The 10238-nt window shown below is 35.9% G+C and overlaps 1 pseudogene; it reads left to right on the forward strand.

The window, feature by feature from the left end:
- The first annotated feature begins 8934 nt into the window (after positions 1–8934).
- Positions 8935–9851, forward strand: LOC119815881 (annotated as a pseudogene).
- The last annotated feature ends 387 nt before the right edge of the window (positions 9852–10238 follow it).

Raw genomic sequence — 10238 nt, forward strand, 5'->3', positions numbered from 1 at the left:
CCCACATCGGAGCACTGGACTGAGCTTCAAAGGTCCAGTTGAAGAGCAGAAGCAGGGAGAAGATGAGCAGGGAAGTCAGGACCACAAGGCGTTGATCCACCCACTGAGACAGTGTGTCTTAGCTAATGGGAGCTCACCAACTTCAGCTAGACTGGGACTGAACGAGCATGGGATCAAACTAGACCCTCTGAATGTGGCTGACAATTGGGGCAGACTGAGAAGCCAATGATAACAGCATTAGGGTTTGGCTCTACTGCATGTACTGGCTTTCTGGGATCCTATTCTATTTGGATGTATACTTTCCTAAGCCTGGATATAGGGGGGGAGGGTCTTGGACTTCCCACAGGGCAGGGTACCTTGCCCTCTTAGGAATGGAGGGGGTGGGGAGAAGAGTGTGTGTGTGGGGGGGGAACAGAAGGGAGGAGGGGAGCAAGTGAAAATTTTGATTGGTATTATTTATACAGTAATAAAAAAGAAAGTAAAAAAATAAAATAAATATGGCAGTTGGCATTCACTACAATTTGCATACTTTCTAGATTTAATAAACTATTATTTTATTAAATAATTTTTCCTTTGTGTTCACAATAGATAAAATTTATATTTCAATTTTTTGTAATATTTTTAAGTATTATTTTTCCATGTATTACATGGACAAGAGTCTCAACTTGCAACTTCTACTGAAAAGAAGGTTTGAACATTTGGTATCATTTCTTTCATAAAGTTTGATAAAATAAATTGCATGTTTTAAGAAAATTAGTAATTCTTGATTAAGTTTTGTTATTAGATGCTAATACAATCTTATTATTTCTCTTTCACACGATATTCGATAATTGGTTTCTTTTCTAGGTACTGGTTTATTTTGTCTGAAAAAATCAAGTATTTTATTTTTTGAATTATAATTTCTTAGTTTTAGTCTTAAATATTTTAATTACTGAATTGTAATCCTTTTTCTGTTTTTTGTTATTTTTATTGTCATTATAAATGTTTGTACATGAAAAAATATGTGTGATACTATCATTATGTTTCTGATTCACTTTTAAAATTTGCAATGTAACTAATTTGCACTCATTTTAATATTAATTATGATTTTTCATGACAATATTATTTGATTATATTTATATGCATGCTTCTATTTTCATTCATTTGGAAAGCACCAACAACTTGCATAGTTCCATAACTTGGAGATTATCAGTTAGTACTTCAGATTCACTGGGCTCTGGCTCCAGACTCCTCTCAGTTCCCCAATCCTTCTGCTCCATCCAAAAAAGTCAGATGACACATGTGTTCATACTACAGATCATGGAAAGCAAATAAGGCATAGTGTTTTTAAGGGATGGGACTAGGTCATGGACAAAGAGACATTTGCCTGCTCTTACATTTATACAGTGTGTGTGTATTTGTATGTGTGTTTATTTATTCAACTTCCCAATTCTTTTTTTTGATTTTTTTTTACTTCTCCTTTGATAATATTGTATATTTGTTTATTTTCATCCCATCAACTCTTCTCAGGTGCATCCCTCTTTTTTACCAACTCAACTTAAGTTCTTTATTTCTTTCTTTAGATTTGTCAAACACTTTTGTGTTGCTCAAAAATTCTTGGATGTGTGACTATCCTCTATAGATTGGCTAAATTACCAGAGACTACCTATGGCCAAAAGGTCTTAGGCCCTAGTGAAGAATCTATTAAAATTTTCCAGTATAAGGTCATAGATTTAAAACTTTTCACTATACCTATATATTAGTGAATCTCTCAATCTTTATCTGAGAAGCATCTATTGTGGTATATGGGGATTAACACAGAGATCCAAAACAGGTAATGAACTTAAATAGGGAAGGAACTCCATATTTATGAGCTTTAAATGGGACATCTCTGTCACAAACCCCTTTTCAAGGCTGAGGGATCATTGCAGAAGCGTGGGCGGAAAGACTTTAACACCAGAGGCAGAAAATGACTACAGTATAATTGTTTTCGGGACACAATCGGGAAGAGACACATAGGAATTCAGAAAGGTTGGGGCAGTGCACACAAGACCGTGCAAACTCAAGCCAGATCAAGTCTAAGCATGAAGAGAAGTGGGCAAGAGTCTCAACTCTACCTGAAGACCCATTAGCAACTGATGGCTGCTATAAAAAGAGTCTTTTTTCTTCAAAAGTGTTATCCCGGTCAGCTCAGTTAGGCTTTCACTGAAAGCCGCTTATTCAGTAATATGTGGGCTGCACAAACATTATCTGATGGACTAAAAATGAATAAGATGCAGAGCTGGGTGGGAAGAAGAGGAGAGTGAAGTTTGGAGGAGTCAGAGGAACAGAGTGAATATGAACAAAATATCTGGTATGAAATTCTCGGTGAACTAAAAAAATAGATACCCCAAAGAAACACACACGAAATTGAATTTATCAGTATAATGTTGGACTCATTCTGGAAATGGAAGACTAATTCAACATATACAAACCAATATATGTAATACATTATATAAATGTACTTGATGGCAGAAATCATCTCAGTAGATATACAAAAAATTCTATATTATCTATATTATATTCTATTCATGATAAAAGCACTGAAGCACATATTACTTATATATGGATAATAGCTGTGAAGTCTTTGATAAGGCGGTTATAATCCATATAACCACAGAAGTTAGGTATAGAATACAGGAGTCGGGAGAAGGGGCTTAAATCATCCTAGAATGAGAAACAGAATAGAAAGCTGTGTGTGTCTCTGCCTCTATATGTATTTCTTGTGCTTCTTCTTATGTTTGTTTTGTGGTCTTACTTTGTTTATATTATTATTATTATCATTATTATTATTAAAAAGCACATTTCCTATCCTAAATAGAGAGAGAAAAATATATATGAGTGGGTGGGGAAGAGAAGAGGTGAAGATCTGGGAGGATTTGAGAGAAGAGAAGCCATTTTCAATATGCATTTTTTATTTAAAATATATTTAATTTTATGTTGCAGTCCCAGTTTCCTTTCTCTCCCCTTCACAACCCCCACCTCTTCCTATCCCAACCACATTCTCTCTTCAGAGGAAGAAAGGCCTCCATTGGAATACAACACACACACACACACACACACACACACACACACACACATTTCTAAATATGATCTGCTAGTCTATATGGTACTTGTATGTATATTTTCAGGGATGGCCATTTGGTATTGAATAACCAATTGATGTGCTCTTCTGTGGGAAGAATATCTGACATTCAGCCTTCTTAATTTGCCTGTAGTTCATATTTCTTATTTATTTATTTTATATCTCAGCCAGTTTTCCATTCCTCCTCTCCTTTCAGTCCCTCCTCCCAATCCTCCTCAGTTTCTAACCCCCAATCCGCTCTTCCTCAGTTTCTTTAAGGAAAGGGCAGGTTTCCCATGGCTTATCAAGTTGCAGTAAGAATAAGTACATCCCGTGTATCAAGGCTGGGCAAAGTGGCCCAGTATAGAGAACAGGGTCCCAATGGACAGTATTTGCCCTCATTGTTAGGACTACTACAAGATCATCAACATATATAAATGTAGAATAGTTCCATGCAGGCTCCCTGGTTGTCATTTCAGTTCTGTGTGAGACCCTATGAGCCCAGGTTAGTTGATTCTGTGGATTTTCTTATGATGTCCTTCACCGTCTGGCTCCTATAGTTTTCCCCACTTCTTCAGGATTTCCCATGTTCTGCCTGTTTTTTGACTGTCTGCCATGTTTTCCATTAGTTGCTCAAGGAAGTCTCTCTGGTGACTATTAGACTAGGAACCAATCTATGCATGTAGCAGAATATTGTTGAGCATCATTACAATGACTTTTTTTCCATCCAGTTGTGTTTGGTTATATCCTAGGTTTCTGAGTTATACAGCTTATAGGTCCTGGTTTTGCAAGTAGTGTCAGGGGTGAGCTTACTCTCCTTACAGGAGTTTTAGGCTATCTCAGCCATTAGTTGGCCACTGTAGGCCACCCTTATCCCATAGACAGGACAGACTGTATGTAAAGCTTATGTGGTTGGGTTGCTTTCCAGCTCCCTCCACTTCAAGTCTTGCCTGGTCACTGGAGATGGCCAGTTCAGGCTAGTCTTCTCTTTGGCTGAGATTATTAGCTAGAATCATCCTTATAGATTCTTGGGAGAGGCCCTTGTACCATGTTTGCACCTGACCCTGAAATGCCCCTCACTTTCCAGTCATCTCTTGCAGTATTCTCCACATCTCTCTGCCTACCTGATATCTAATGTTACCATCTCCCACAGTTCACTTGCAAAATCTCTTCCATTTTGCCTTCCCAGGGAGATCCAGACATCCCTCTCTGAATCCTCCTTATACCCTAGTCTCAATAGATTTATGGATTGTAGCATATTTTTTCTTCATTTTGCAACTAATATCCACTTAGAATAAATCACATGCCATGTTTGTCTTTCTGGATTTCTTTTGTAGTTTGGATGTAATTTGTCCCATAAGCTCATGGGAGTGGCATTATAAGGAGGTGTAGATTTGTTGGAGTAGGTATGACCTTGTTGAAGAAAGTGTGTCAATGTGGAACTGGACTTTGATGTCTCACATATGCTCAAATCATATTCAGTGTCTCAGTCCATTTTTCTGTTGCATTTTGATCAAGATGTAGCCAGCAATATGTCTGCCTGCACACCACTATACTTTCCATCATAATAAAAATGGACTGAACTTCTGAAACTGCAAGCAAGTCACCACAATTAAATGTTTTCTTTATAAGAGTTACAGTGGTCATATGTTTCTTCACAGCAATATAAACCCTAAGACAGAAGGAAGTTGTTATCAGGGACTAGGGTATTGTTGTATTAGGTTTGTCCATATTTTGTTTAGAGAAATATGGACTTTGGAGATTGGGTTACAAAGACAATGGGATGCTTTAAGTGCTACTTAATTGGCCATACTAGTAGGAGCATGGAAGACAGTTGGTGCAAAGGGTTATTTGAACTGTGGGCTGCTTGCCCAAGAAGTTATAGAAGAGAAGAATATTAATATATAGCCTATTGTTCTTGTGATATTTTGTGAAAAATGGCTTACTTTTGTCCTAATTCAAATAGTCTGCTTGAGGATAAAGTGAAAAGTTTTAGATTAATTCTATTGGCAGAGGAAAACTCAAAACAGCCTAGAATAGACTCTTATTGTATGATTATTAGTGTTAACTCTGATGAGGATTTATAATGAAAAGAAGCAAGCTGAAAAAATATAAAATTTACACAGTGAGAAAATTTATCATGAAGAGGGATAGATCTTAATCCTATGCTCAAGAAGATAAATGGATTAAGAAATGAAATAAAGGGAGTTGTGGCCTCAGAGCAAGATCCCATCCAGCTAAATTTCCAACTTATGAACTGGAAATAAAGAAAAGCTTAGAAGCAGGTGTTGAGGTGCACACCTTTAATCCCAGCACTGAGAAGGCAGAGAGGCAGGCAAATTTGTGAGACCAATGCCAATCTGGTCTACGGAACAAGTTTCATGACAGCCAAGCTTAGATAGTGAAAGGCCGAATGTTGGTACTGATGTCGTTGAAAGAGAGAGAGATGTAGCAGTCATGGGAAGCAGCAGAACTTGGTGGATTTGTTCACGTGGTTCTAGTTTTAGAGATAATAATAGAATAAATTTTTATGGAATTTTCCTAAAGAAAGCTGTTGAGGCCAAGCATGGGTCAGAGGTGTACCTGAATAGAGGCCTAGAGAGGCAATTTCTTGAATCTGTGAAGCTGAAGCCTGGATTTCTTTGCAGAGCCCAAGACTTTGGAGATGCCAGAACTATGAGATACCTGCCAAGGATAACTGCTAACAAGGATTATAACCAGACAAAGGTAAAAAAGTATGTGATGTTAACAAAGCTAAAAGAAGTTGGATATCTGTAGAGAATTTTGACATCAGACATGGAGATGCAGAGTTTGCAGTTTTCACGACTGATTTTCCATATTGCTTTCGTCCAGTATTTCCTCACTATGCTCTCTTCCCTGAGTTTCAGAATGGAACTATATTCTGTGCCTTTTATGTTGAAAGTATGTAATCAGTTTTTGTATTATAATTTTATAAGAAATTACAATTAAGAGAGCACATGAATCTCAGAAGAGAATTCTCACTTTGTACTTTTAATCATTACTGAGATGTGTATATCATGGATACTTTTGAAATTGTAGTACATACATTTTGCATTACAATATTGCTAAAAGCTTATGGTGGCCAGGGAATGGAGTGTGGTCATTTGAATGTAATGCACTCTCACAAACACATAGGGAATGTCACTACTAAGAGGTGTGGCTTTGTTGGAATTTAATGACCTTTTTGGATGAAAAAATGTCACTGTGGTGGTAGACTCTAAGGTCTCATACATGCTCAAACTATACCCAATAACTCAGTCCACTATTCTGTTGCCTTCTGGTCAAGATGTAGCCAATGCCATGTCTGCCTGCATGATAATGGAGAGATTAGTGATATAAGAATCATATCTAAATATAATAAAAGCAATATACAGCAAGCTGACAGCTAACATCAAATTAAATAAAGAGAAACAACGTGATTCCACAAAAATCAGGAACAAGACAAGGCTGTCCATTCTTTCCATATGTCTTCAACATAGTTCTTGAAGTTTTATTATAACAATAAGACAACATAAGGAGATCAAGGGAATTCGAATTGGAAAGGAAGAAGTCAAACTTTTGTTATTTAAAGATGACAAGATAGTGTACAGAAGTTACCCCCAAAACTCCTACAGCTGATATACCTTCAGTGATGTGGCAGGATACAAGATCAACTAAAAAAATCAGTATCACTCTATACACAAAGGATAAAGAAACTGAGACTTAAATCAGAGAATCACCTTTCATAAAAGATTGTTTTTTAAAGGGGAAAATAGTTGAGAAAATTCCAAGAACATAACAAAATATTAAAAGGAAAATTAATCAAAATTTTAGGTGGGCTCAATGACATAGATATTTGACTATACTTATATATATAGAGACAGTATAATTTCCTATCTTCAAGAAATAAGTAAATACTAGCCTAAAACCAATAACTATTATGTCTAATTCCTTTCAATAATTTAGTGTTAATTTTAAAAATGTTTTCTAAGTTGGTTTTATATTCCTACAAACTTGTATACATTTCAAACATGTTTGCTTTTATATTATTTTCTATGTAGGAATTACAACATTACCAGCCTGAATGTATGATTATCACTCTATTTTTATTAAAGTACCTAAAATTTTAAAAGTAGTTGATGATATAATATTTACCCAATAGAACATGGTACTGGTATCTTTTAAAGAAAGTTTATTTAATGGAATATTAGTCTATCTTGTTTTAGCTGATGCATGAATTCATATTTTGAGTTTCAGTGAAAAAAAGTATCTTTCCTCAGAGTTTCACCCGTGAGAATTAATTTATGTTCACAGTTTTCTAAGTACAAAATTATATCATAAGATTTGAAATTTACATATCTTTTATTACATGTGGTATGGATTTGCTTCTTATACTGAGTATATTGACTTCCTATTTTTCATAATCTTATTTAATATAAATTTTATTTGATCTATATTTTAATATTTATTGTCTTACATTTATTTCAATATAAAAGTTTGCATAAAATACTTAAATTTTGTAATATAAGTACACCCAATCTTCTGCAAAGATTGTGCCTGTGAGTCCATACTTGCTATGGTCTTCTTCACTCAATTGAGTACAAATCTGCATTTTATATTTTAAAAACATTTTATTAATATAGCAATCAAATTCTATGTAGTTGCAAAAGTCATTCCCCCCCCCCAGCCAAGTTTGTTAATTTGGATCCATTTTATGAGAAATTTCTCCCTTTTGATCTATTTTTCATAGTGCATGATAAATTTACAACTGATCTGTGCTATGATATTTTGTTACTATTCCCACTATTTTTTCATATTAAAGTGATTAACCATTTATTAAAGTGTTAACCCAGTACTTTAGCTCCTCACTAATATGTGTAGAGCTATCTGTTAACACATATATAACCCTTCATCTGAACCAAATCTAACCAGTCACTTATTTGTTGTAGTGAGGAGCTGCAGGCATGCCTGGTTTTCATCCTGCCCGGCTCCCAGCTGCCTGACTAGCTTATGCCCAGAAATAACAACACATAATCTTTATTCATTTAAACACTGCTTGGCCCATTAGTTTCAGCCTCTTACTCACATCTTGACTAACCCATATCTAATAATCTGTATAACACCACAAGTGGTATCTTACTGGGAAAGATTCAGCAAGTAGGACCTGGTGGCTGGCTTCATGGCGACTGTCCCAGAGAGGAGAGGCATGACGATTGCCTCACTTCCCTTCTTCCCAGCATTCTGTTCTGTCTACTCCACCCACCTATGTTCTAACCTATCAGGCCAAACAGATTCTTTATTAATTAACCAATGAAATCATCAGATAGAAGACCCACCTACATCAATTTGTTACTGAGGTTTGGGTTACATCAAGCTACTGGGTATTTCTAAGTAATTTTCTCCCTATAAAGAGCTCTCACTCACTTATCTAACATCACTGATTCTTTATATGTCAAAACAGACAACTTCCAGAGTGGTATGTGCTACACCTGTAAGCTAATGTATCACTAAGCCTTTGATTCATGTTCACACTTTAGTCATAGAAGCACACATACACTATACAGATTTCATGTCTCACTTTGCATGTAGACCTAAAACTAGATGAAGATAGAGTCTGTGTTTATTGCATATGGTATAACCTGGCACAATGCACTTGTATATACAGTTCTCTGTGTTATCTGCCAGGTTATTGAACACTTGTCAAATAAAAGAGCAAATTCATTTTCAAAGGCATTGCTAGATGAAGAAGAGGATTTCTCACTGGTCTCAGCACTTGCTTCTTTTAAAATTATAGTAGATTCCTTTATAATTTTTATGGTTCCTGTTTATTTCAGCAAATATAATGAAGGTTAATGAATGAAACATATTACAAAGAGGTGTCTGAATTTGTGTTTCTGGGACTTTCAACATCTAGATCAATAAAGCATTTCTTTCTTTCCTTCTCTATAATGTTTTATGTAGCCATTGTACTGGGAAACACCCTTGTTGTGCTTATAGTGACCTTTGACCCCAATTTACATTTTCCTATGTATTTTCTTTAGGGAAATCTCTCATTCATAAATTATATGTCTTTTTATTATATACCTTAACTGTTCAAAAAATGATTTCTGGCCTATACTCTGGCACAATACCATCTAATTCCAGGGCTGTCTCTTTCAGGTATTTGTCTTTTATGTCCTTGAGGGATCTGAGATGGTGCTCCTAATAGCCTCGGATAGATATCTGGCCATGTGCAAGCCCCTCTACTACCTGACCATCATGAGCCCGCTGACATGACTTTTACTTCTGTCTGATGCTTGCATTGTTGAATTCTTGCACTCAGGGGCCCAATTAGCTTTTGTTGTTCATTTGAGTTTTTGTGGTCTAATAAGATAGATAGCTTTTACTGTGATCTTCCTGGGTTTATCAAACTGGCCTGTAAGGACACCAACAAAATGGAATTCCTGGTTGCTGCCAACAGTGGCATCATTTCTATTAGCATCTTCTTCTTACCTATTGTTTCCTGTGTTGTTATCCTGTTCACTGTATGGAAACATTCATCAGGTGACTTATCCAAGGCCTTCTCTACACTTTCTGCTCACATCTCTGTTGTTGTACTGTTCTTTGGACAATGCATCTTCGTGTACCTGTGGCCTTTTCCTACTGTCTTGCCATTCTGGACTTCATGATTACACCCATCCTGAACTCTGCCATTTACACATTGAGGAAGAAAGACATAAAGGTGCCAATGAAGAGACTGAGTGATCAGCTCCTGCATTTAAGAAAATGATCCAAAGAATCCGTAAATGTTACTCAGAGGGAGTTCAATATACTCATATAGTAATAGCCTATATAACAATGATGTTATAGGTATATAACTATGTATATCTTTAAGATAATACACTCTCCTCAGAATTAACTATGATGCAGTAAATGACATTGTATAATAATCTTTATAGATATATAAAATTCTGTTTTATAGAAATCAGCTACTTTTTAAAGATTAATTTATTTTTATTTTGTGTGTAAGATTTTGACAGCGTCTTGAATACCCTATTCATTGCATGTATGCAGTGCCTGTGGTTGCCAGAAGAGGCCATCAGATCCTCTGGAGCTGGAGTTCCTGATGGTTGTGAAATATGTGATATGGGAAACAATGTCTTCTTTAAATCTGAAT

This window comes from Arvicola amphibius, chromosome 5, assembly GCF_903992535.2.
Source record: "Arvicola amphibius chromosome 5, mArvAmp1.2, whole genome shotgun sequence".
NCBI classification, from domain to species: domain Eukaryota; kingdom Metazoa; phylum Chordata; class Mammalia; order Rodentia; family Cricetidae; genus Arvicola; species Arvicola amphibius.